Here is a 26,076-nt window from a genome sequence, read left to right as displayed (position 1 = left end):
CTCACGCTACATCATGACAGTCAGTTTTCGGCTTTCTCTACTGAGGTGCTCGCCCGGCCGAACCGGGGCACAATCGCAGTAGTTCTCCTGGTGCTACCTTAGCCGATAGAGCGGAACGTAAGGTAGCCGTACTCAGGAGCTGGGCAACCCAACATTTGACCAAAGACATGATTCGGAGCTGATGCATATAATGCCAAAACTCGCGACGCCAAACACTCCCTAAGGTGTTCGGTCTTTATGAGTGCGGGCGAAACAACACTCTTTATTAAAGAAGCCCCTAGTGTCCAGGTACATGCAAAAATTCTGACGTGGCCACATGCCAAGACGCCAGCCTCCTCCTTGGTTATATCAGAAAAAACCAGGGGATGTGTAGCAACAAGAGACAATAAAAAAGGTTTACACAGGGTCTTAATCTAAAAAGAATCCTTTAGGATGGGTCCCTACTGCACGTCTGCGCCTGTGTCTCCGCTGTGCCGTATCCTGGACGGGCGCCGCACGATGTTCATCTGTAAAAGAGAGGAACTGAGTTGAAAACGGGTCGTGTCGAACAAAAGTTTAAAATAAACAAAGTATAAAGTAAAATATATAAAATTGAGCTTTATTGTCTCTTATTGTATATGCATGGAGCCCCTAGTGGGGGTATATGGCCACTAAGCCCGCATCAATGATGATTTTGTCCCGAACTCGTCTATCCGCGTTCGTGGTCTTTAATGACCTATTTTGAAGTTTTTTGGCCGGTGAGGCCATTTTACTGTGGGGCTGTCAAAGCGGCCGCACAGTCCTCTGCTTGGGGAGGCGCACTTTAGTGCTTCCCCTTCAAAGAGATGATGCCTCGTGGACCGGGCATCTTAAGCGTGAGAGATGCATAATGCGGTATTGCGTTAAAGCGGGCGAAAGATTCGCGTCCCAGTAGTGCTTGATAGCGACTTGAGAACGGGACGATATGGAAGGTCAGCTTTTCGTGGCGGAAGTTATCAGCAAAGCCGAATATAACTTCGAGCCGGAGAAAACCCATACAATGGGTGTCCGGACCAGGTGTTACCCCTTGAAAGGAGGTTTTGCTGCGGCGGATTCTTGCTGGGTTTATCCCCATGTGATGGATTGTATCCTGATATATCAGGTTTAGTGCACTGCCGCCGTCCATGAGGACATTTGAAAACTGGAGTCCGCCAATTATTGGATCGAGTATAAAGGCAGTTCAGCCTGCATTCTTGATATTTCTAGAATAATCTAGCTGATCGAAGATGATTGGTTTTGACAACCAGTGGCGGGACCCTTTGGGGATAGGTCGTGTGGTGCGTACCTTTATGGGCGCCGCACGTTTTGTTATGTGAAGTAAGTTTACTGTTTTTACTTCTTGTGGGAAGTTCTTTTGTTTCCTGGTGCTCTGCTTTTGGGGTTCGTCCTCGTCTTCGCTTGGTGTGTCGAGCCCCTTGTGTTCGGCGTTGAGTCTGCCGGATTGTTTGAAAACCCAACAATCTCTGTGGGTATGGTTAGCAGGCTTCCCGGGAGTACTGTGTATCTGACATATCCTGTCCAGGATTTTATTTAAGTTGGATGGATCATCCCTGTTATCCTGGAGGGGCGGTTTTGTTTGATTTTGTCGTGAGCCTTTGAATCCGGCATTGACTGCCGTGCTCTTCGGACTTTTTTCCTTAGTCCGGCGACGGTCCTTGTGGCGTCGCGGTTTTCCATTTCGATCCCTAGTTTCGGATGTACTTGGGTCGCTGGGGCTGCACCTTGCCAACCAACTGTCCTCTCCTGCACAAAAGCGGGTCATGAGGCTTGTTATTGCGGCCATTGTTCTTGGCTTTTCTTGGCCGAGGTGTCTGGCGAGCCATTCGTCTCGGACGTTATGCCTGAAAGCTGCTAAGGCTTTGGCATCCGGACAGTTGACTATTTGATTCTTTTTAGTGAGGAATCTATTCCAGAACTGCCGAGCTGATTCTCCGGGCTGTTGAGTTATGTGACTAAGATCGTCTGCATCCGAAGGGCGGACATAGGTCCCTTGAAAATTTGCTCGGAAAGCATCCTCGAGCTCTTCCCAACTTCCAATTGTGTTTTCAGGAAGGCTTTTAAGCCAATGCCGGGCTGGCCCTTTAAGCTTAAGGGGTAAATATTTTATGGCGTGGAGATCATCTCCTCTAGCCATGTGTATGTGGAGGATATAATCCTCGATCCAGACTCCAGGTTTTGTTGTTCCATCATATGCCTCTATGTTTACGGGTTTGAATCCCTCTGGAAATTCATAGTCCTGGACCTAATCGGTGAAACATAGGGGGTGTGCAGCGCCCCTATATTTGGGTGTGCCGGATTCTGATGATGGCTTTATTGCATTGCTTACGAGAGCTTGCTTTCTTGGTCCATAAATGGACCTAACCGGGCCATGATGCGAATCCTTAGGTGGGTCGCATGCCAATTTAAGTGCGGTGCCGCTTGCCGCTTTATGGGGTCGTCTATCCGACCGTGTGGCTTTCTTATTTTTTGAATGCGAGGGCTCTAGGGCCTCTTCGTCGAATTCAGGCAGTAGCTTTCTTTTCGGATAGCTTTTAGTGCGGCTACCGTCGCCGTATTTATCTGCGGTATTGATTACTTTGCTCCATCTAATCCGGAGTGCATCTTTCGCTGTTTTTAGCTTCCGCTTCTGCTTTTTCAGGCTGCGTGCAGTTGCAACGAGCCTCTTGTGGAGATTCTTCTGCTCCATGGGTTTATCCGGCGTGAGGTCGTCCGGAATGCCGTTTTCGTGGGAGGAGGGATGTTCGGTTTCTCTATCCGTGTTGCCCTGTTCGGACGGTTGCTCTAAGGCTTGCTCGTCGTCTACCGGCTCGTCCTGCTCTATGGCTGGGTTTTTATTGAGGCGGGGCTTGGGTCGGCGTTTACGCTGACGCTTTGATTGCTTTTCGGGGGGTCGATCTCCAGTTCCATCCCCTTTTCCCTCGTTGTCGCTTCCTTTAGGGGTATCCACCATGTACACATCGTGAGATGAGGTGGCTGTCCAATGCCCTATGGGCGTTGGTTCATCGGTATCTCCTGCATCGTCATCCATGCTGTCGATGTCTCTGGAGTCGGAGTTGAGCACGTCGTTTAAATTGTCGACAGTGGCTACCAAGTGGGTGGTGGGTGGGCTTTGAATTTCTTCATTGTCCGTATCCCATCCTTGCTGACCGCAGTTCGGCCAGGGCCCTCCTGATAAAGAGAGAGACTTGAGAGAATTCAGGGTATCGCCAAAAGGCGAGTGCTAAAAGATGTCCGCGGCGGTGAACTCCATTATTGGCGCCCAATCGGATTCGATCGGCAGGGGCGCGGGGGGTTCGGATACCGGAGAGGAGTCCGGATCCTCGGAGTCGTGAGTCACGCGAAGTGTGGGGCTGGCGTTCGGCTCGATCGCCTTTGAGATCGCAGCCCCCGAGGTGACGCGCAACCGCTCATCCTCGATTGACACAACTGGCTCCGAATTAAGGGTCAGAGCTGGTGCGTTTGCGGCCTCCGGGATACTATTCGGTGACAGAGCTAGATCATGCCCCGCGAGACAGTGCGGCGCGCTTGGTTGTGGCTCGAATCCGTCGAAGATCAAATCTCCGCGGATGTCTGCCTTGTAATTTAGGCTTCCAAACCTGACTTGATGGCCAGGGGCGTAGCTTTCGATCTGCTCCAGGTGGCCAAGCGAATTGGCCCGCAGTGCGAAGCCGCCGAAGACGAAGATCTGTCCGGGGAGAAAAGTCTCACCCTGGACCGCATCGTTGTTGATGATCAAAGGAGCCATCGGGCCTAAAGGCAACGACACAGAGGAACTCTCAATGAAAGCACCAATGTTGGTGTCAAAACCGGCAGATCTCGGGTAGGGGGTCCCGAACTATGCGTCAAGGCCGGATGGTAACAGGAGACAAGGGACACGATGTTTTTACCCAGGTTCGGGCCCTCTCGATGGAGGTAATACCCTACTCCTGCTTGATTAATATTGATGATATGGGTAGTACAAGAGTAGATCTACCATGAGATCAAGGAGGCTAAACCCTAGAAGCTAGCCTATGATATGATTGTTGTATATGGAGTTGATGTCCTACGGACTACAACCCTCCTGTTTATATAGACACCGGATAGGGTTAGGGTTACACAGAGTCGGTTACAATGATAGGAGATCTTGAATATCTGCATTGCCAAGCTTGCCTTCCACGCCAAGGAAAATCCCTTCCGGACACGGGACGAAGTCTTCAATCTTGCATCTTCATAGTCCAGGAGTCCGGCTGAAAGTATAGTCCGGCCACCCGAACACCCCCTAATCCAGGACTCCCTCAATAAGTATCTACAGCATCGCCTTCAAGAAAACCTTCTTCAAAAATAGAATCTAAGACATACTTAAACGAAGAAGGTAGGGCAACATAAAAGCTCTTTAAGTAAATTTCAATTTGGTATTGGGGCACATAGCTGGCTCGGATCCTTAATAGTCTATCCCAAGCATATTTCAAAGATTCATCGAGTAAATAATGAAAAATTACGGAATCATCTTCGTCAAAATTATTAAGATTTTCACTGATAACTTCGGCAGGTCTTTCCATAACATCATTTTTATGAGTTTAGAGAGAATAGAAGGATTGTCAAAAGTACTAAAACTTGGGAGAGAACCCTCAACCCTTTTTGATTCTGACATGGCGAAAGAAAGGTGAGCAGAAAAGAGAAGGGGAACGGAGAGAGAGGGCGAATAAAACGGCAAGGGTGAAGGGGGGGGGGGAGTAAAACGAGAGGCAAATGGCAAATAATGTAATGCGAGGGATAAGAGTTTGTGATGGGTACTTGGTATGTCTTGACTAAACTTGGCGCGAATCTCCCCAGCAACGGCGCCAGAAATCGCTCATTGTCGGGAGTCAAATCTTGACTTGACTTGGCATGAATCTCCCTGCCAACGGCGCCAGAAATCCTTCTTGCTACCTCTTGAGCATTGCGTTGGTTTTCCCTTGAAGAGGAAAGGGTGATGCAGCAAAGTAGCATAAGTATTTCCCTCAGTTTTTGAGAACCAAGGTATCAATCCAGTAGGAGATCACGCTCAAGTCCCATGCACCTACACAATCAAATAAGAACCTCGCAACCAACGCGATAAAGGGGTTGTCAAGCCCTTCACGGTCACTTACAAGAGTGAGATCTCATAGATATGATAAGATAATATTTTTGGTATTTTTATGATAAAGATGCAAAGTAAAATAAACGACAAAGGAAATAACTAAGTGTTGGAAGATTAATATGATGGAAGATAAACCCGGGGGCCATAGGTTTCACTAGTGGCTTCTCTCAAGAGCATAAGTATTACGGTTGGTAAAGGAATTACTGTCGAGCAATTGATAGAATTGAGCATAGTTATGAGAATATCTAGGTATGATCATGTATATAGGCATCACGTCTGAGACAAGTAGACCGAAACGATTCTGCATCTACTACTATTACTCCACACATCGACCGCTATCCAGCATGCATCTAGAGTATTAAGTTCATAAGAACAGAGTAATGCTTTAAGGAAGATCATGATGTAGAGGGATAAACTCATGCAATATGATATAAACCCCATCTTTTTATCCTCGATGGCAACAATACAATATGTGTCGGTTCCCTTTCTGTCACTGGGATCGAACACCGCAAGATTGAACCCAAAACTAAGCACTTCTCCCATTGCAAGAAAGATCAATCTAGTAGGCCAAACCAAACTGATAATTCGAAGAGACTTGCAAAGATGAACCAATCATACATAAAAGAATTCAGAGGAGAATCAAATATTGTTCATAGATAATCTGGATCATAAACCCACAATTCATCGTATCTCGACAAACACACCATAAAAGAAGATTACATCAAATAGATCTCCAAGAAGATCGAGGAGAACTTTGTATTGAGATCCAACGAGAGAGAAGAAGCCATCTAGATAATAACTATGGACCCGTAGGTCTGAAGTAAACTACTCACACATCACCGGAGAGGCCATGGAGTTGATGTAGAGGCCCTCCGTGATTAATGCCCCCTCCGGCGGAGCTCCGAAAATGGCCCCGAGATGGGATCTCTTGAGTACAGAAGGTTGCGGCGGTGGAATTAGGTTTTTGTGGTGCTCTTGGATGTTTGGGGGGGTACGTGGATATATATAGGAGTAAGAAGTACGTCAGTGGAGCAACGGAGGGCCCATGAGGGTGGAGGGCATGCCCAGGGGGGTAGGCGTGCCCTTGGCCTCGTGCCTACCTCCCATTGTTTCTTGACGACCACTCCAAGTCTCCTGGATCACGTCTGTTGAGAAAATCATGTTCCCGATGGTTTCATTCCGTTTGGACTCCGTTTGATATTCCTTTTCTTCGAAACCCTAAAATAGGCAAAAAAACAGCAATTTGGGCTGGGCCTCCAGTTAGTAGGTTAGTCCCAAAAATGATATAAAAGTGTATAATAAAGCCCATTAACATCCAAAATATATAATATAATAGCATGGAGCAATCAAAAATTATAGATACGTTGGAGACGTATCAGTGACAAATCCTAATCTCGATCTATGCCAACCCAACAAACACCTTCGGAGATACCTGTAGAGCATCTTTATAATCACCCAGTTACGTTGTGACGTTTGATAGCACACAAGGCATTCCTTCGGTATTCGGGAGTTGCATAATCTCATAGTCGAAGGAATATGTATTTGGCATGAAGAAAGAAATAGCAATAAAACTGAACGATCAATATGCTAAGCAAACGGACAGGTCTTGTCCTTCACATCATTCTCCTAATGATGTGATCCTGTTATCAAATGTCAACTCATTTCCATGGTTAGGAATGAAGGAAATATGCCCTAGAGGCAATAGTAAAGTTGTAATTTATATTTCCTTATATCATGATAAATGTTTATTATTCATGCTAGAATTGTATTAACTGGAAACTTAGTACATGTGTGAATACATAGACAAACAGAGTGTCACCAGTTTGCCTCTACTTGACTAGCTCGTTGAATCAATGATGGTTATGTTTCCTAACCATAGACATGAGTTGTCATTTGATTAATGGGATCACATCATTAGAGAATGATGTAATTGACTTGACCCATCCGTTAGCTTAGCACGGTGACCGTTTAGTTTGTTTCTATTGATTTCTTCATGACTTATACATGTTCCTATGACTATGAGATTATGCAACTCCTGAGTACCGGAGGAATACTTTGTGTGCTACCAAATGTCACAATGTAACTGGGTGATTATAAAGGTGCTCTACAGGTGTCTCCGATGGTACTTGTTGAGTTGGCATAGATCGAGATTAGGATTTGTCACTCCAATTGTCGGAGAGATATCTCTGGGCCCTCTCGGTAATGCACATCACAATAAGCCTTGCAAGCAATGTAGCTAATGAGTTAGTTATGGGATGTAGCATTATGGACTGAGTAAAGAGACTTGCCGGTAACGAGATTGAACTAGGTATTGAGATACCAACGATCGAATCTCGGGAAAGTAACATACCGATGACAAAGGGAACAACGTATGTTGTTATGTGGTTTGACCGATAAAGATCATCGTAGAATATGTAGGAACCAATATGAGCATCCAAGTTTCGCTATTGGTCATTGACCAGAGACGATTCTCGGTCATGTCTACATACTTATCGAACCCGTAGGTCCGCACGCTTAAAGTTCAATGACGATCGGTAATATGAGTTTATGTGTTTTGATGTACTGAAGGTAGTTCAGAGTCCTGGATATAATCACGCACATAACGAGGAGTCTCGAAATGGTCGAGACATAAATATTGATACATTGGAAGCCTATATTTGTACATCGGAATAGTTCCGGGTGAAATCGGGAATTTACCGGAGTGCCCGGGGGGGGGGGGGTTACCGGAACCACCCGTTGGTTAATGGGTCTTGTTGGGCCCTAGTGGAGAGAGAGGGGCCGGCCAGGGCAGGACACGCGCCCCCTCCCCTTGAGTCCGAATAGGACAAGGAAAGGGGGGGCGCCCCCTTGCCTTTCCCCCTCTCCCACTCCTTCCTCCCCCCTCCTAGTGGGACTAGGAAAGGGGAGTCCTACTCCCACTGGGAGGAGGACTCCTCCTCTTGGCACGCCCTGCTAGGGCAGGCCAGCCTCCCCCTTGCTCCTTTATATACGGGGGCAGGGGCACCCCAAGACACACAAGTTGATCAGTTGATCTTTTAGCCGTGTGCGGTGCCCCCCTCCACCATAATCCACCTCGGTCATATCGTAGCGGTGCTTAGGCGAAGCCCTGCATCGGTAGCATCATCATCACCGTCATCATGCCTTCGTGCTGACGGAACTCTCCCTCGAAGATCTACTGGATCGGAGTTCATGGGACGTCACCGAGCTGAACGTGTGCTGAACTCGGAGGTGCCGTACATTCGGTACTTGGATCGGTCGGATCATGAAGACGTACAACTACATCAACCGCATTCTCATAACGCTTCCGTTTACAGTCTACGAGGGTACGTGGACGACACTCTCCCCTCTCGTTGCTATGCATCACCATGATCTTGCGTGTGCGTAGGAAAATTTTGAAATCACTATGTTCACCAACAAGGAAATCTTAACCATCTTTGATCAACGAGCTAGTCAAGTAGAGGCTCACTGGGGACTCAGTATTTTGTCTATGTATACACACATGTATTAAGGTTTCCGGTCAATACAATTCTAGCATGAATAATAAACATTTATCATGAATAAGGAAATATAAAATAACAACTTTATTATTGCCTCTAGGGCATATTTCCTTCAGTCTCCCACTTGCACTAGAGTCAATAATCTAGTTCACATCACCATGTGATTTAACACCAATAGTTCACATCGTCATGTGATTAAGACCCATAGTTCATATCGCCATGTGACCAACACCCAAAGGGTTTACTAGAGTCAATAATCTAGTTCAAATCGCTATGTGATTAACACCCAAAGAGTACTTAAGGTGTGATCATGTTTTGCTTGTGAGAGAAGTTTAGTCAACGGGCCTGTCACATTCAGATCAGTATGTAGATTGCAAATTTCTATGCCTACAATGCTCTACACGGAGCTACTCTAGCTAATTGCTCCCACTTTTAATATGTATCCAGATTGAGACTCAAAGTCATCTGGATCAATGTCAAAGCTTGTATCGACGTAACCCTTTACGACGAACTCTTTCTCACCTCCATAACCGAGAAACATTTCCTTAGTCCTCTTTAGGTACCTAAGGATAATTTTGACCATTGTCCAGTGATCTACTCCTGAATCACTATTGCATCCCTTTTTCCAAACTCATGGCAAGGTATACGATAGGTCTGGTACATAGCATGGCATACTTTATAGAACATGTGGCTGAGGCATAGGGAATGACTTTCATTCTCTCTCTATCTTCTACCGTGGTCGGGTTTTGAGTCTTACTCAACTTCACACCTTGCAATAAAGACAAGAACTCCTTCTTTAACTGATCTATTTTGAACTCATTTAAAATCTTGTCAAGGTATGTAATCATAGAAAGTCTTATCGAGTGTCTTGATCTATCTCTATAGATTTTGATGCCCAATATGTAAGCAGCTTCACCGAGGTCTTTCATTGAAAAATTCTTATTCAAGTATCCTTTTATGCTATCTAGAAATTCTACATCATTTCCAATCAACAATATGTCATCCACATATAATATTAGAAATGCTACAGAGCTCCCACTCACTTTGTTGTAAATACAGGCTTCCCCGTAAGTCTATATAAAACCATATGCTTTGATCACCTCATCAAAGCGTATATTCCAACTCCGAGATGCTTGCACCAGTCCATGGATGGATCACTGGAGCTTGCATATTTTTTAGCACCTTTAGGATCGACAAAACCTTCTGGTTGCATCATATACAACTCTTCTTTGAGATATCCATTAAGGAATGCAGTTTTGACATCCATTAACAAGATTTCATAAAATGTGGCAATTGCTAACCTGATTCGGACGGACTTAAACATCGCTACAGGTGAGAAAGTCTCATCGTAGTCAACTCCTTGAACTTGTCAAAAAACCTTTCGCGACAAGTCAAGCTTTGTAGACAGTAACATTACCATCAACGTCAGTCTTCTTCTTGAAGATCCATTTATTTTCTATGGCTTGCCAATCATCAGGCAAGTCCACCAGAGTCCACACTTTGTTCTCATACATGGATCCTATCTCAGATTTCATGGCCTCAAGGCATCTGTCGGAATCTGGGCTCATCATAGCTTCTTCCTAGTTCGTAGGTTCTCCATGGTCTAGTAACATGACTTCCAGAATAGGATTACCATACCACTCTGGTGCAGAACGTGCTCTGTTCGACCTACGAGGTCTAGTAGTAACTTGATATGAAGTTTCATGATCATCATCATTAACTTCCTCTCTAGTTGGTGTAGGCATCACGGGAACGGCTTTCTCTGATGCGCTACTTTCCAAATTGAGAGAAGGTACAATTACCTCATCAAGTTCTACTTTCCTCACACTCACTTCTTTCGAGAGAAACTCCTTCTCTAGAAAGGTTCCATTCTTGGCAACAAAGATCTTGCCTTCAGATCTATGGTAGAAGGTGTATCCAATTGTTTCCTTAGGGTATCTTATGAAGACACACTTCTCCTATTTGGGTTTGAGCTTACCAGGCTGAAGCCTTTTGACATAAGTGTCGCAACCCCAAACTTTAAGAAACGACAACTTAGGTTTCTTGCCAAACCACAGTTCATACAGTGTCATCTCAATGGATTTAGACAGGGCCCTATTTATCGTGAATGCAGTTGTCTCTAATGCATAACCCCAAAACGATAGTGGTAAATCGGTAAGAGACATCATAGAATGCACCATATCTAATAAAGTACGATTACGTCGTTCGGACACACCATTACGCTGTGGTGTTCCAGGTGGCGTGAGTTGTGAAACTATTCTACATTGTTTCAAATGAATGCCAAACTCATAACTCAAATATTCGCCTCCGCGATCAGATCGTAGAAACTTTATTTTATTGTTATGATGATTCTCCACTTTACTCTGACTTTTCAAATGTTTCAGACTTGTGTTTCATTAAGTAGATATACCTATATTTGCTCAAATCATCTGTGAAGGTTAGAAAATAACGATACCCGCCGCGTGCCTCAACACTTATCGGACCGTATACATCAGTATGTATTATTTCCAATAAGTCATTGGCTCACTCCATTGTTCCGAAGAACGGAGTTTTAGTCATCTTGCCCATGAGGCACGGTTCGCAAGTATCAAATGATTCATAATCAAGTGATTCCAAAAGTCCATCTACTTGGAGTTTCTTCATGTGCTTTACACCAATATGACCTAAACGGTAGTGCCACAAGTATGTTGCACTATCATTATGAACTTTGCATCTTTTGGCTTCAATATTATGAATATGTGTATTACTATGATTGAGATTCAATAAACCATTTACATTGGGTGTATGACCATAGAAGGTTTTATTCATGGAAAGAGAACAACAATTATTCTCTATCTTAAATGAATAAACGTATTGCAATAATCATGATCTAATCATATTAATGCTCAATGCAAACACCAAATAACATTTATTTAGGTTCAACACTAATCCCGAAAGTAGAGGGAGTGTGTGATGGTGACCATATCAACCTTGGAATCATTTCCAACACACATGGTCACCTCGCTTTTAACTAGTCTCTATAACTCTTGTTTCGAGTTACTAATCTTAGCATGCGAACCAGTATCAAATACCTAGGGGTTACTTCGAACACTAGTAAAATACACATCAATAACATGTATATCAAATATACCTTTGTTCACTTTCCCATCCTTGTTATCCGCCAAGTATTTGGGGCAGTTCCACTTCCAGTGACCATTTCCTTTGCAGTAGAAGCACTCATTTTCAGGCTTGGGTCCAGCTTTGGGCTTCTTCATGGGAGTGGCAACTTGCTTGCCATTCTTCTTGAAGTTCCCTTTCTTTCCCTTGCCCTTTTTCTTGAAACTAGTGGTCTTGTTAACCATCAACATTTGATGCTCTTTTTTGATTTCTACCTTCGCTGATTTCAGCATCGCGAAGAGCTCGGGAATCGTTTTCGTCATCCCTTGCATATTATAGTTCATCACGAAGTTCTAGTAGCTTGGTGATAGTGACTAGAGTACTCTGTCAATCACTATCTTCTCTGGAAGATTAACTCCCACTTGATTCAAGCGATTGTAGTGCCCAGACATTCTGAGTACATGCTCACTAGCTAAGCTATTCTCCTCCATCTTGTAGGCAAAGTACTTGTCAGAGGTATCATACCTCTCGACATGGGAATGAGTCTGAAATACCAATTTCAGCTCTTGGAACATCTCATATGCTCCGTGGCGTTCAAAACATCTTTGCAGCCTCGATTCTAAGCCGTAAAGTATGGCGCACTAAACTATCAAGTAGTCATCATACTGAGCTTGCCAAATGTTCATAACATCTGTATCCACTCCTGCAATAGGTCCATCACCTAGCGGTGCATCAAGGACATAATTCTTCTGTGCAGCAATGAGGATAATCCTCAGATCACGGACCCAGTCCGGATCATTGCTACTATCATCTTTCAACTTAGTTTTCTCTAGGAACATGTCAAAAAACATAGGGGAGCTACAACGTGAGCTATTGATCTACAACATAAATATGAAAAACTATCAAGACTAAGTTAATGATAAATTAAGTTTAATTAATCATATTACTTAAGAACTCCCACTTAGATAGACATCCATCAAGTCATCTAAATGATACACGATCCAAATCAACTAAACATGTCTGACCATCATGTGAGATGGAGTAGTCATCAATCTCTATGTTGATCATATCTACTATATGATTCATGTTCGACCTTTCGGTCTCCAGTGTTCTGAGACCATGTCTATACATGCCAGGCTCGTCAAGTTTAACCTGAGTATTCCGCATGTGCAAAACTGTCTTGCACCCGTTGTATGTGAACGTAGAGTCTATCACACCTGATCATCACGTGGTGTCTCAACACAATGAATTGTCACAATGGTGCATACTTGGGGAGAACACTTATACCTTGAAATTTTAGTAAGGGATCATCTTATAATGTTACCACCGTACTAAGGAAAATAAGATCCATAAAAGATAAACATCACATGCAATCAAAATATGTGACATGATATGGCCATCATTATCTTGTGCTTTTGATCTCCATCTCCAAAGCATCGTCATGATCTCTATCGTCACTGGCTCGACACCTTGATGTCCATCGTTGCGTCATGGTCATCTCGCCAACTATTGCTTCTACAACTATCGCTAACGCATAGTGATAAAGTAAAGCAATTACACGGTGTTTGCATTTCATACAATAAAAAGACAACCATAAGGCTCCTGCCAGTTGCCGATAACTTTTACAAAACATGATCATCTCATAAAATAACATATATCACATCATGTCTTGACCATATCACATCACAACATGCCCTGCAAAAAACAAGTTAGACATCCTCTACTTTGTTGTTGCAAGTTTAACGTGGCTGCTGCAGACTTCTAGCAAGAACCGGTCTTACCTATGCATCAAAACCACAACGGTGATTTATCAATTTTGCCGTTTTAACCTTCAACAAGGACCGGATGCAGTCAAATTCGATTCAACTAAAGTAGGAGAAATAGACACCCGCCAGCCACCTTTATGCAAAACTAGTTGCATGTCTGTTGGTGGAACCGGTCTCATGAACATGGTCATGTAAGGTTGATCCGGTCCGCTTCATCCAACAATACCGCCGAATCAAAATAAGACATTGGTTGTAAGAAGTATGACGATCACCGCCCACAACTCTTTGTGTTCTACTCATGCATATCATCTACGCATAGACCTGGCTCTGATACCACTGTTGGGTAACGTAGCATACAATTTCAAAAAAACTCCTATGCTCACACAAGATCTATCTAGGAGATGCATAGCAACGAGAGGGGGAGAGTGTGTCTACCTACCCTCGTAGACCGAAAGCGGAAGCGTTTGACAACGCGGTTGATGTAGTTGAACTTCTTCTCGTTCCGACCGATCAAGTACCGAAAGTAGGCCACCTACGAGTTCTGCATACGTTCAGCTTGATGACGTCCCTCGAACTCTTGATCTAGCAAAGTGTCGAGGAAATAGATGAGTTCCATCAGCACGACGGTGTGGTGACGGTGATGGTGAAGTGATCCACGCAGGGCTTTGCCTAAGCACCGCGAGAATATGACTGAGGGTGTAATCTATGGAGGCACTACAAAAAAAGACACTTCCGTAATGATACATGTTTGTCACAGTAGGTCACGTTTTCTGTCATGCATGTACATCCATGGCGATTTTATGACAGAATCAAGATAGTCATACTTGCGCTGTCGTAGAAGTGTTCCATGACATTACCAAAATTATCATCACAGAAGTGTCCACTTCCATGACGATAAATCACGCGTCATAGAAGTGCTTTCGTCAAGGGTGACCGACACGTGGCATCCACCGTAATGGGTCGCCGTTAAGCTATCAAGTCCGGTTTTGGATCCGATAACCCGTTAACAGCCCGGACCAATGAGGATTTTCCACGTGTAAAATTGCCATTGGCCGGAGGAAACGCGTGTTGGCTCACCGTTGGGACAGATGTCATCCATTCATTGGATAGGAGGCGCCTATGATATGTCGACACGTGGCACGACCCAACAGAGGCCCATTCCAGTGAAAAGGTCGGCCCGTTTGACTTGGTCAAAAGGTAACGGGCCGGCCCACGGAAAGCCTGTTAACGACCTGTTAGTATATAACCCATTTACGACCCGCTAACTCACGGCCTGTTACGGCCTATTGGAATTAAGCCCAGTAGCTTCATCTGGGACGTCCAATATGATTCCAGCCCATGTATGGCCCATGATGTCTTTCGGCCCATACGAGGCCATTTGTAACTCTTGGCCCATTAACGACCCATGGTGAATCTGGCCCGCAATGAACAGTGTACCGTTTTATACCCATTAACGGCCCATTATTCCATTGGGCCGTTTCCAACCCATGTTATCTTTCGGCCTTATCAGGGCCCATTTATTCTTGGGCTTATTTCCAACATTCGGTTACTTACGGCCCATTACTAGCCTTTTCTGCTTGTGGGCCAAATTCAGCCCGTGGTTACAATCAGCCCGTTAATCCGTTGGTCCGTTTTCGTAGCGTCATCAAATACGGCCGATTAACGACGGCCCGTTATGGCCGGCCCATGAACGGACGATTCCAAATCAAGCCCGTTACGGCCCATAATGCGGTATGTTATTGGCCCATGTTTGGCCGATCGATCATACGACCCGTAGAAGGCCCATTGATGCTACGACCCATAGAAGGCCCATTGTTTCTACGTCCCTTAGAAGGCTCATTGTTTCTACGGCCTGTAGGAGGCCCGTGGTAACTACTGTTAATATGTAGCCCATGGTTATTGTGGCATAGTTTTAAAAAATAGGTTATTGCGGCCACTAGCAAACCGCGGAAAAAGAACAGCACTGGCTGCAAGCAAACAAATAAACAAGACAACAAGGAAATAAATAAGCAAGCAACTTACGCTAGGCTATCACGGCTATTACACATATTACATCCACTGGGCATCAAATTTTGCCACCAGTGCAAATATAGGGAACAAAGCCGCATATCATATACACTGGTTGTCAAAGTTGCTGACCAGTGCAAATAAACGCCGCAGCAAAACAAGTCCAGAACTGAAACCACTTCAGAAGAGCTCAAGAAACAATATCTTGGGTACCCATAATGCTGGCAAGATGCTTAGCAAGTTTATTAACTTTCTCTTGTTTGGTGCTTAAATCCTCCAGCACTTGCTGTTGCACCAGAAAGTATGCATATGAATTCTACAGGGACTTCCTCAGTCCTTCGGCTTCCTGTCGCATAACATCTGATCGATGTCTTTCAACTTGAAGTTGAGACTCAAGAAGCCGAACTGATTCAGGCAGCGAGTTCGAAGAGCTGGTGCCAGCAGTAGTAGCTAGTAACTCGAACACTACATCAAGACAAGACTTTGGGGTTGTCTCAGTGTCTTCAATATAGTTTTTATCAGCTTTCTTGGAGACCAACAGGGATGTCTCACTATCTTGAACCTTATCTGCATTACTTCCTTTACCATTGCATAACGGGATACTCTTCTCCAATATTTTATCCGCGTTCTAAAAGAGAAACAAACAAACACATCACAGGTTTACCATGTTGTATATGAAACTCATTTTGGTAAACCAGTTTAGTAGTAAGGTGGACAGGATAAGAACATGAAACAAACATATATCTATGTAGTATGGTCACTGTATGGTCTATATCATTCTAGTTTATGTTGCCAAATCAAGATAGAGACAGTTCAAATCATATCCATTTTAAGACAAAGCAACATAGACAGAGTATAAGTGTGGGAAACTACACAGCAATAACAACACTTGTAATGTGCATGACATGAGAACATAACTGTTTATTCAATTGAAACTGAAATCAACATAGAGCAAGTTACAACAGCAAACACGTTAAAGAAACAGGTTTAAAACATACCTGTTGCGCCATTGGAGTTTCAATTGCATCCTTCAAATTTGAAATTAGTTGGTATGAGTAAATACAGTGATGCAAGAGCAAATTAGTATGAACCATAGCTATGGAACCTGACCTGAGAACAATTCTTCTTCTACTTTAAGCGTTGACTTGGGGTTCGGAGTGGTGGTCCTCGTGCTTTGGGCACTGCAGTTGCCTTACTAACTACTCATGTTTGGGTACTCTGTGGTGGAGACGGTGCTGTGTCAAATGGAACTGGGTTACTATCTGCTGGGGTTGGGGTTAGAAGGGGTGTAGCTGGTTCTCTGTCCAACTGGGTAGGGGTACAATTTGCTTGAGTCTGGGTTATGTGTGGTGGGGCTGGTTCTTGGGCAAGTACAACCGTGGTTCTATCTGCATCAACAGTGGCACAATCTTTTTTGAAGACCGTGTTCTTACTCCCACAGATACTGCCATCACCCCCTCCAATTGAAATGGCTGATAAACAAGAAAAGTAACTGAATGTACAGACATTGTAAGATAGAAGGTGCAATGGATAGTAGGGAAGAAAACAGGGCATGAAATAATTCACATTTATGTTGTCTAACCAAATAGAATAGCAGGGCATAATTTCACATATATGATGGCTAATTAAACAGGATAACATGGCACAATTTCACATGTATGATGGCTAACTAAACAAGATAGAATGACATAATTCAAAATATGATGACTATGTAAACAGGATGACATGATATAACTATACGATGTGTCTATTAAAGTGGTTGGCATGCCATAAATCACAAACATGCCGTCGATGGAAACATGATAGCATGATATAATTCATGGATAGAATGACATAATTCAAAATATGATGACTATGTAAACATGATGAGATGATATAACTATATTATGTCTTTAGAAAATGGGTTGGCATGCCATAATTCAGATACATGTTGTCTATGTAAACATCATGGCATGATATAATTCAAATATATGATTTATATACTAAGCAAGTGAGCAGAGGGCAATCGCATATATGATGTGTCAACTAAGGAGATGTCATTCAATATTGTGTATATGATGAATAAACTAAGCATTGCAATACAACATATGCATGATATGAGTAATATAAGCCTGCCAAGTTTGAGCATACACCTTAGGGGGATAATAGGACTGGTCATCTGCCTCTGAATCCTCCTCTGAAGAGCTATCTGTAACCAGCAAGATATCTGCTTCAGCAGGTAGCATTGTCTGCTCTGAAGACCTTGTTTTCACTCCAGATTTCTCCATCACCAATTCAAATGGCTGATGCACAGGAAGAGCAGTTGAATATACAAACATTGTCGACAAATGCAACAAGAAATACAAAAAAAGGACGACATGATATAATTCACATATATGATGCTTGGCTAAACAACATGGAATTGCATAATTCACATATATAATGCCTTGCAACAAGATAGCATTGCATAATTCACATATATGATGTCTTGCAACAAGATGGCATTGCATAATTCACATATATGGTAATTAGACACTAAACAGGTGGCTTTCACACAAAGCATGTCTAAACTAAGCAAATGAAATAGCAATGCAAGATACCATACGCATGATATGAGCAACATAACCATGCCAAGTTAGAGCATGCACCTCGGGGGGGGGGGAATAGGACTGGTCACCTGTCTCTGAAATCTCCTCTAAGGAGCTATCCGTAACCAGCAAGACATGCGCTTCGTCAGACAACATTGTCTGCTCTGAATACCTTGTTTCCACTCTAGATTTTTCCATGACCGTGCCGAATGGCTGATGCACAGGAAGAGTAATTGAATGTACTAAAATTGTTGACAAATTTAACACGTAATAAAAAAATGATGGCATGATATAATTCACATATAAGATGACTGGCTAACCAGGGTGTCATTGCAAAATTCACATATATGATGCCTGGCTAAATAAGATGGCATTGCATGATTCACATATACGATAAAGAAACTAAACAGATGGCATTCACACAAAGCATGTCTAAACTGAGCAGATGACATATTTGATGTATAAAGTAAGCAATGCAAGGCACCATATGCATGATATTACCAACATCAGCATGCCAAGTTAGAGAGAAGACCTCAGGGGGTAAATAGGAGTGGTCTTCTCCTTCTGAATCCCCCTCAGAACAGTTACCTTCCTCTTGATTACAATACAAAATGTGTTGAGGGGGGCTGCCTTTGCGCCCACCATGGAGCGACGTGTGCATGAAATTTTATTGCCATGCAAGGCTCGTCTCTTTTGCTCTACATGTTTAGTTCCATTGTGTACAATAATTGGCATGCATAGGAATAAAATATAGTGAGATTATGTAAGGAGTGCATGCACAAATCCACAGTGATGGCAGCAAACTGTGGATAGACCCAAAACCAATGATAGCATGCAGATAATAGCTTTAGTTAAAAAATACAGATAATGGCTCCTTTAATGTTTGTTTGCACCCAACATGAAACTCATAGTAGACACCTGAGATTAACCAGATAGTAGACATATAGTACTGATTGCTGCCCCAATATGTACCCCACAACCATTTATAAACTCAAGTTTTAGCATTAGTTTGGACCTGACTCGGAGTCTAATAGGTGAAAACAACAATAAAGTAGCATGTCATCATATTAAGCGATGCATAACGTAAGCAGACACGGAAGAGTTAGACCTCTCTTGCGGACCCGTGTAGTCCTCAAGGTCATCTGCTCAGTTGATGATGGTAATGCAGTTGTTGTGGCTGCTGACTACGGGGAAAGGTCTGAGGCAGCGAAAGATAGTCTGGAGAGCGGATCCCTGTTGTGGTGAACCCTTCCGTCATTGGAGCAGCTGAGCTAGGGTGGAACACAACGCAGCAGGAGCAGGACAAATGACACAAGGTTTTCTTTGACACATATATGTAACAATAGTAATTGTGTAAGGGCTTGTTTGAATTTTAGGATTCTAACAATGCAGGGATAGGAAATAGAAAGGAATAGGATAAGAATGCATGTGCAAAATAGAGAATTTAAAAACACAGGATTTCTGCCAATCTGGGTGTTTGGTTCACAAGAATTGGAAGATCACAGGATGCAAAGAAGCATGGTGAGATTAAGTCAATCCACACGAAAATGTACGCTTATAATGCTATTATGCTACTATCTCTTAGTCTTGTGTTTCATGAATAGGAATTTGAAAAGGAGGACAAGTGGAAATTAAAATTCCTACAGTTTTTCTTTCAAGGAGACACTAAAGGAATAAATCCTATAGTTTTCCTTTGCTCCATTCCTTTGAACCAAATGCATGAATAGTAGTACCATAGGAAACTTCCCAATTCCTATGTTTTCCTTCACTTTTCCTTCCAAGCACTGACGATTCTAGTAGGCAGGCTTGAGCAAGAAAAAGCCTACACTCAAAAAATGTTTTTGTGCTACTTCTACTACTTTGGACCTAGGCCACTGCCCTACTAGCTCAACTCTCAGGCCCATCGACAAATGCACAGCTCAAACGACAGAGATAAATAATGATGGTGTTCAAGAGAGTCCATCACAGATAGCTAAGTTGCCTAGTACCTCACTGCTTGTCATATAGTAGGAGAAACTAATCGTATTTCATGTTACTACATGTGCTCAGTGGACAATATATGTACAACCTCTTTGGCGAAGCCATGTCGATCTCAGCATGATTGGGTTGGTCGGTGAGGATGCTCCGACTGACTTGGCTGTCGGAGGAGGGGACGAAGATCTTAGACGTCTGGAGATGGAGCCCGGGGTACTGCTCCGCTGTGATGGTAGGTTTCGTCGTTGGAGCAGCTCCGGTGAGTTGTACAACGCTGAGGTTGAAGCAGGACAAGAGAGACAGCGTTAACCTGAGTTAAATTGTAATAACATCTCCAATAGATGACGTAAAATACATAACCACGAAGTGCTAGATGTAAAATACACCAGCCGCTCATCTCCGAGCTTAACTGTCGAAACTAAATTTCTTGAAACTGAACTTAACTGTCGAAACTGAATTTTGCGGTCGAAACTAAATTTTACTATCGAAACTGAACGCACTAGTAGCAGAAAAGCAGTAGCAGCAGCGTGTGCGAGAGCCGGGGCAGCTGGTCATGTAGCAGCATCAGACGACTGACACCACCGGCCAAACCGCGGCCCCCCGCCACCCTCGGCGCGCCGCCCGGCCCACCCCCAAAACACTCCCCACCACCGGTCCGCCGCCGCCCCGGTCATCCCTCTAGGCCCCCCGTGCCGAGCTTTTTCTCCGGCAATCCCCACGCCATCGCCTCACCATCGCCGGCGACCAGCGCCCCCACCCTGAACCCTAAGATAGATAGTGGGGTACCTCTTCGGTGAGCCCCCCTCCCCGCTGCAGCTGGTTCTTCCTTAACTTCGGCGAGCCCCCCACCCCCTGAAAACCGACTGACCCAAAAGTCGACTCAGCCGACTGAAGTGTAGCTAAATCGGACCGGCATTGCAAGCAAGAGCAAGAGCGAGAGCAGCAGCGCGAGCAAGAGCAGAGTAGCAATGCGAGGGAGAGATAAAGCAGCAGCAGCTCCTACTGATGTGGACGTCGCCGTCGAGGGAGCGATGCCATGGAGGAAGTGGCCGGCGCCGCCGCCGTGGATGGAGCCACGCCATGCATGTCGGCTCGGGACCGAGCACCGGCAGCACCGTGAGATTGAATCAAGAAGAAAATGTGGCGATTAGTGTACAACCTCTTTGGTGGCGCCGATTAGGCCTCATCTTCATCCGAGGAAACGATGATGATGCTGCTCTTCTGGTGGTGCTGGTGAAGACAGCAGTGTGGGAATGGAGGTGGCGCGAAATACGAGGGGAACGTCGGGGCAGCTCCTTGGAGGTGGAGGATGGGGTGGCTGAACCGGCAGGACGACGAGATCGATGACGGATCCTCATCTGGTACGGTGGATGAGGGACGTCGAGGTGTTGCTGTGGACGACGTCGTCGAGGAAGAGGCTCCGACTGTGTGGCAGACGGAGGAGGGTGTGGGGCTTTGCGGGTTTTCATGGCCTCGGTTTTCGAATGGGTGGGCTGATGGGATGGGAGTGGGGAACCATGGCTTAGGGACGCGCTTGTCCGAAATATGGGGTAAGTTACGAAAGTACCCCCACCGATTTGTGCTAGGCGGCTCTTTCGGTTCAGGGGTATCACGGGCATTTCGCATGCTGGGATTTCGCAGGAGGTGGGAGTTTTCGCGCGCGTTGTAATTTTGGGATAGAAAGGTGCGGGTCGAGATGGAGGGAGTTTTTGGAGCACAACGAGACAAAGATATATCTTAAATATTTCAGGGTAACAAGGTGCGGGTTGAAGAGGCGGGAGTTTCGCAGCACGATAGACAGAGATGCTAGCTTGAAATTTCGACATAACAAGGCGCGGCTTGAAATTTCGGGAGAACAAGCTTAACATGTACCCCAAAAAAGGCAATTCGCACCTCATCACTAGAGAGAGCCATGTCCCGTTTTACTATATTACTAGAAATGCATTCAAATACAACAAAAAAACTAAAAGAATGAGGACAACAAACATAACATGTACAGTACCAAAACAATTTGCACTTCCCTCAACAATAAAAAAACAATGTGTGTTGTCTAGCATATGGACTAAATTTGAGTACATTTCCCTGTTTGAATGGTATTGTACTCGGGTTAGTTATACAACCATCTAAATATTATCTTCACAACACATGACATGAATATAGGAGAAGTAAATTCCTATATAAATACGAACTACATGTATATACGATCTCAAATTCAAATATATGTATCCATTTTATGTTGAATTCAAATGATAGTACATGTATGCTCTAGCTAGATGTTCATAATCTAAACGATGTATTTAACACGTACAATGTGTTTAACACGCACAACACACACACAAACACCATTTAGACTAGTAAGGTACACATGCATTGCACGCATGAGATTTGGCAACCAAATTATGAATAAATACCACATTATAGCATGTAAGCTTTGAGTCATATATGCATGATGTAGATGTTCGTTTAATTCTTATAGTTCATTTCATTCAAAATCATCTAGTTTTTTATAAGAAAGCTAATCTATTTTAAGATTCATGGAATTGTGCGTTGTAAAGCATAAAGTAAAAACAAATAATGGCAAATCATGTAGAAAAACATTTGGGCAATTCTGATACGGAAGATTCTAGAACAAAGAAGAAGTGCTTGTGTTTTGAGGTTTGTGCCTTATGTTTAAGTTCAACCATGGAGTCTTCTAGATTGTACATGTGGCAAAATCTGGTGGAATCTGGATGATATCTAATGGCCAGTAGTGCTCAAATTTGCCATCTCTGCACCATTGGATTGGCTTCATCAAACGACCATCTTTCAATGTTAAAGTTATCCGTACACTATATAAGAAATATAAAATATAATATATAGGGGTATAGATATAGATATGTGACACGAAAGCCACCCATCATCTCCAATTAGAATAGTGTGTGTCCATGCACGGATGCAATGTGACCAAACGATGTCTGCCATCGGTATCTCAAATTCAAATCAGTCTGACCTTGTTCAATGTGTATACAGTACAACATGCTCGTTTCCAAACCACACCGCGCATATCTCAGTTATATTCATGCATGCATGGGTTTCAAACATCATGATCTTTTATTCAAATATTTGAATTCAACTTTACATTGATTATGACCTCACCTAGTCTTTTACACCCACATAGTCGTCTTCTCTTTATAATTGTACCACTAACTTTCTCTCGTGCATGCATGCACACACACTACCAGTCGGCATTATCCATCGCACACATGCAATCTTTTTCTTCAGGTCGATCTCCCATGCATGCACACATGCACACCTCCCCCTCTCCATCATATTGGGCATTCTTTATCTCTCACATGCATGCGCAACGATCGATGTTCCTCTATGTGTGTATATATAGCTAGGTCTTTCATAGTTTTCCACACAAACCGATCAATCTATATATCTAGTGAGGTCTCACCCTCTTTCCCATGTCCACATCGATCAATCTATACCTCTCTATATAGGATTACATAGCTAATACAAACACATTAATTATATATCCAGCGTCCCCCTCTCATCCTCCATGCCTTCCGCTTCATCTCTCAGACGCACGCACAGTGGCGAAGACAGGGGCAGAAAGGGCCCTGCCCCCCTAACATCACTATATATCGAGGCTAGTATGAATGTGATCATTAGAAAATTGCTGGTAAATGATACGTCTCCGTCGTATCTACTTTTCCAAACACTTTTCCCTTGTTTTGGACTCTAACTTGCATGATTTGAATGGAACTAACCCGGACTGACGCCGTTTTCAGCAGAATTGCCATGGTGTTATTTATGTGCAGAAACAAACATTCTCGGAATGACCTGCAACTTCACGGAGCAACTTTTTGGAAAATATAAAAAATACCTACAAAAGATGAAGGCCAGGGGGCCCACCACCTGTCCACGAGGGTGGGGGGCGCGCCCCTACCTCCTGGGCCCCCTGGAGCTCCTCCGACTCCAACTCCAACTCCAACTCCAACTCTATATATTGTGTTTCGGGGAGAAAAAAATCAGAGAGAAGAATTCATCGCGTTTTATGATACGGAGCCTCCGCCAAGCCCTAAAACCTCTCGGGAGGGCTGATCTGGAGTCCATTCAGGGCTCCGGAGAGGGGAATCCGTCGCCATCGTCATCATCAACCATCCTCCATCACCAATTTCATGATGCTCACCGCCGTGAAGAGAAGTGCAGCCAGTATCACAATCTCACTAGTACCTTTGTGAGGAGGTTTGAATTTTCATCTTCACGTAATTCTCCAACTGTCATGTTTGATCTTTATGAAAATTCTTATACTATGGACTTAGAGGATTTTACCACTGCTTGCAAACTTCCACAATGGGGTAGTATAAGGGATCCTCGCAAATCTGAATTTAGAGATTTTCTTGCTAGCATAATTGTGGGAGAATCTAGAGATATAACACAAGCTACCATAGGGAGCATTCACTTTCATGCTATACATTATTTTGCTCTCTTCATAGGTAGATGCATTAATGGTAAAGATGAGGCATGTCACATGTGTGTCCCTGACCTCAGTATTCTTAGGAGTGCTGTGTTAGGAGACCAATCTTATAATTTGGGAGCCATTGTTGCACGTAGGTTGCATCTTAATAGATTTAATGGAGATTTCTTTGGAGGAATTTATGCAACCCGCATAGCTAATTTTCTTGGTGTAGCCATACGCGAAGATGATATTGAATTACCACCTGCTTACCTAGACTTTAATGCTATGGTTCACCACCAGTTTGCCGAGAGGAATGAATCACCTCTCCATTATCGACTAATCTTTGACAGACGCCGTGCTGTCCATATTACTCTCCCTGCTCCTGCCTTCTTTGATCATCAGACAAAAGGAAGATATGTTATTACCAGAGAGGAGGCAGATGAGTACGAGAGGAGAACGGAGGCTGCTCGTCGCCATGCTGCAGCTCAGGAGGCGATAGCCGCTGCATCTCAGTACGACCCCAACTATTATTATGGATATCCGCCAAGCCAGTCGTGGCCATAGACCAACTTAGGCCAAAAGCCTAAGATTGGGGGAGTACGTATTTCCCACCGACATTACATTTATGTTCACACACGCATTGCTAGATGTCGGTGCTCATACTTTTTCATTGTATCATCCATGCTAGTTTACTTTCCTTTTTATGCTTTCTTCTTGTGTGTTTGATAAACCTTAAGAAAAAAACCAAAAAATTAGTTGTACCTTTTAATTAGTTTACTTTCCATGCTTGTAGTAGCAATTAAAAAGAAAACCCAAAAAGATTTCCTGTTCTTCTTTTACTTGTTGGGAGATCTCCCATGTAAATAGTTTTATTTCTTTTCTTTTCTTTGGGGGTCGATAGGAGAAGACCATAATTAAATTGTTGAAGTGGCTCTTATATGCATTATTGTTGATCTGACAAAAGAGCCCATATTGCCTTGTCTTCTCCTGTTTATTGAATGCTTGCAGATTCCAACTTAGTCCAATGCATGTGCACTCTTATTATTATTCACATCGTTCGGTCGTGCAAGTGAAAGGCAATAATGATGATTATATGATGGACTAACTGAGATGAGAAAAGCTGGTATGAACTCGACCTCTTTTGTTTTTGTAAATATGATTAGTTCATCGTTCCTGATTCAGCTTATTATGAATAAACATGTTTGCAATGACAACTAGAGATCATAGTTTCTTGTGCCATGCTTGATTAGCTATGAGTTATAATGGTTTACCTTGCGTGCCAACATGCTATTAAAATGGTTGTGATGTGGTATGATAGGGTGGTATCCTCCTCTAAATGATTTAAGTGACTTGACTTGGCACATGTTCACGCATGTAGTTGAAACAAAATCAACATAGCCTTCACGATATTTATGTTCATGGTGGATTATATCCTACTCATGCCTGCATTTGGTGTTGATTAATTTTAATGCATGTTCATGACTAAGGGGGTCATGGATTAGGGGGTGTCCGGATAGCCGGGCTATACCTTCGGCCGGACTCCTGGACTATGAAGATACAAGATTGAAGACTTCGTCTTGTGTCCGGAAGGGACTTTCCTTGGCGTGGA

The sequence above is a fragment of the Triticum urartu genome, chromosome 1, assembly GCF_003073215.2.
Source record: "Triticum urartu cultivar G1812 chromosome 1, Tu2.1, whole genome shotgun sequence".
NCBI lineage: Eukaryota > Viridiplantae > Streptophyta > Magnoliopsida > Poales > Poaceae > Triticum > Triticum urartu.
The sequence above is the reverse complement of the archived record's forward strand: the minus strand, read 5'-3'. Positions refer to the sequence as shown.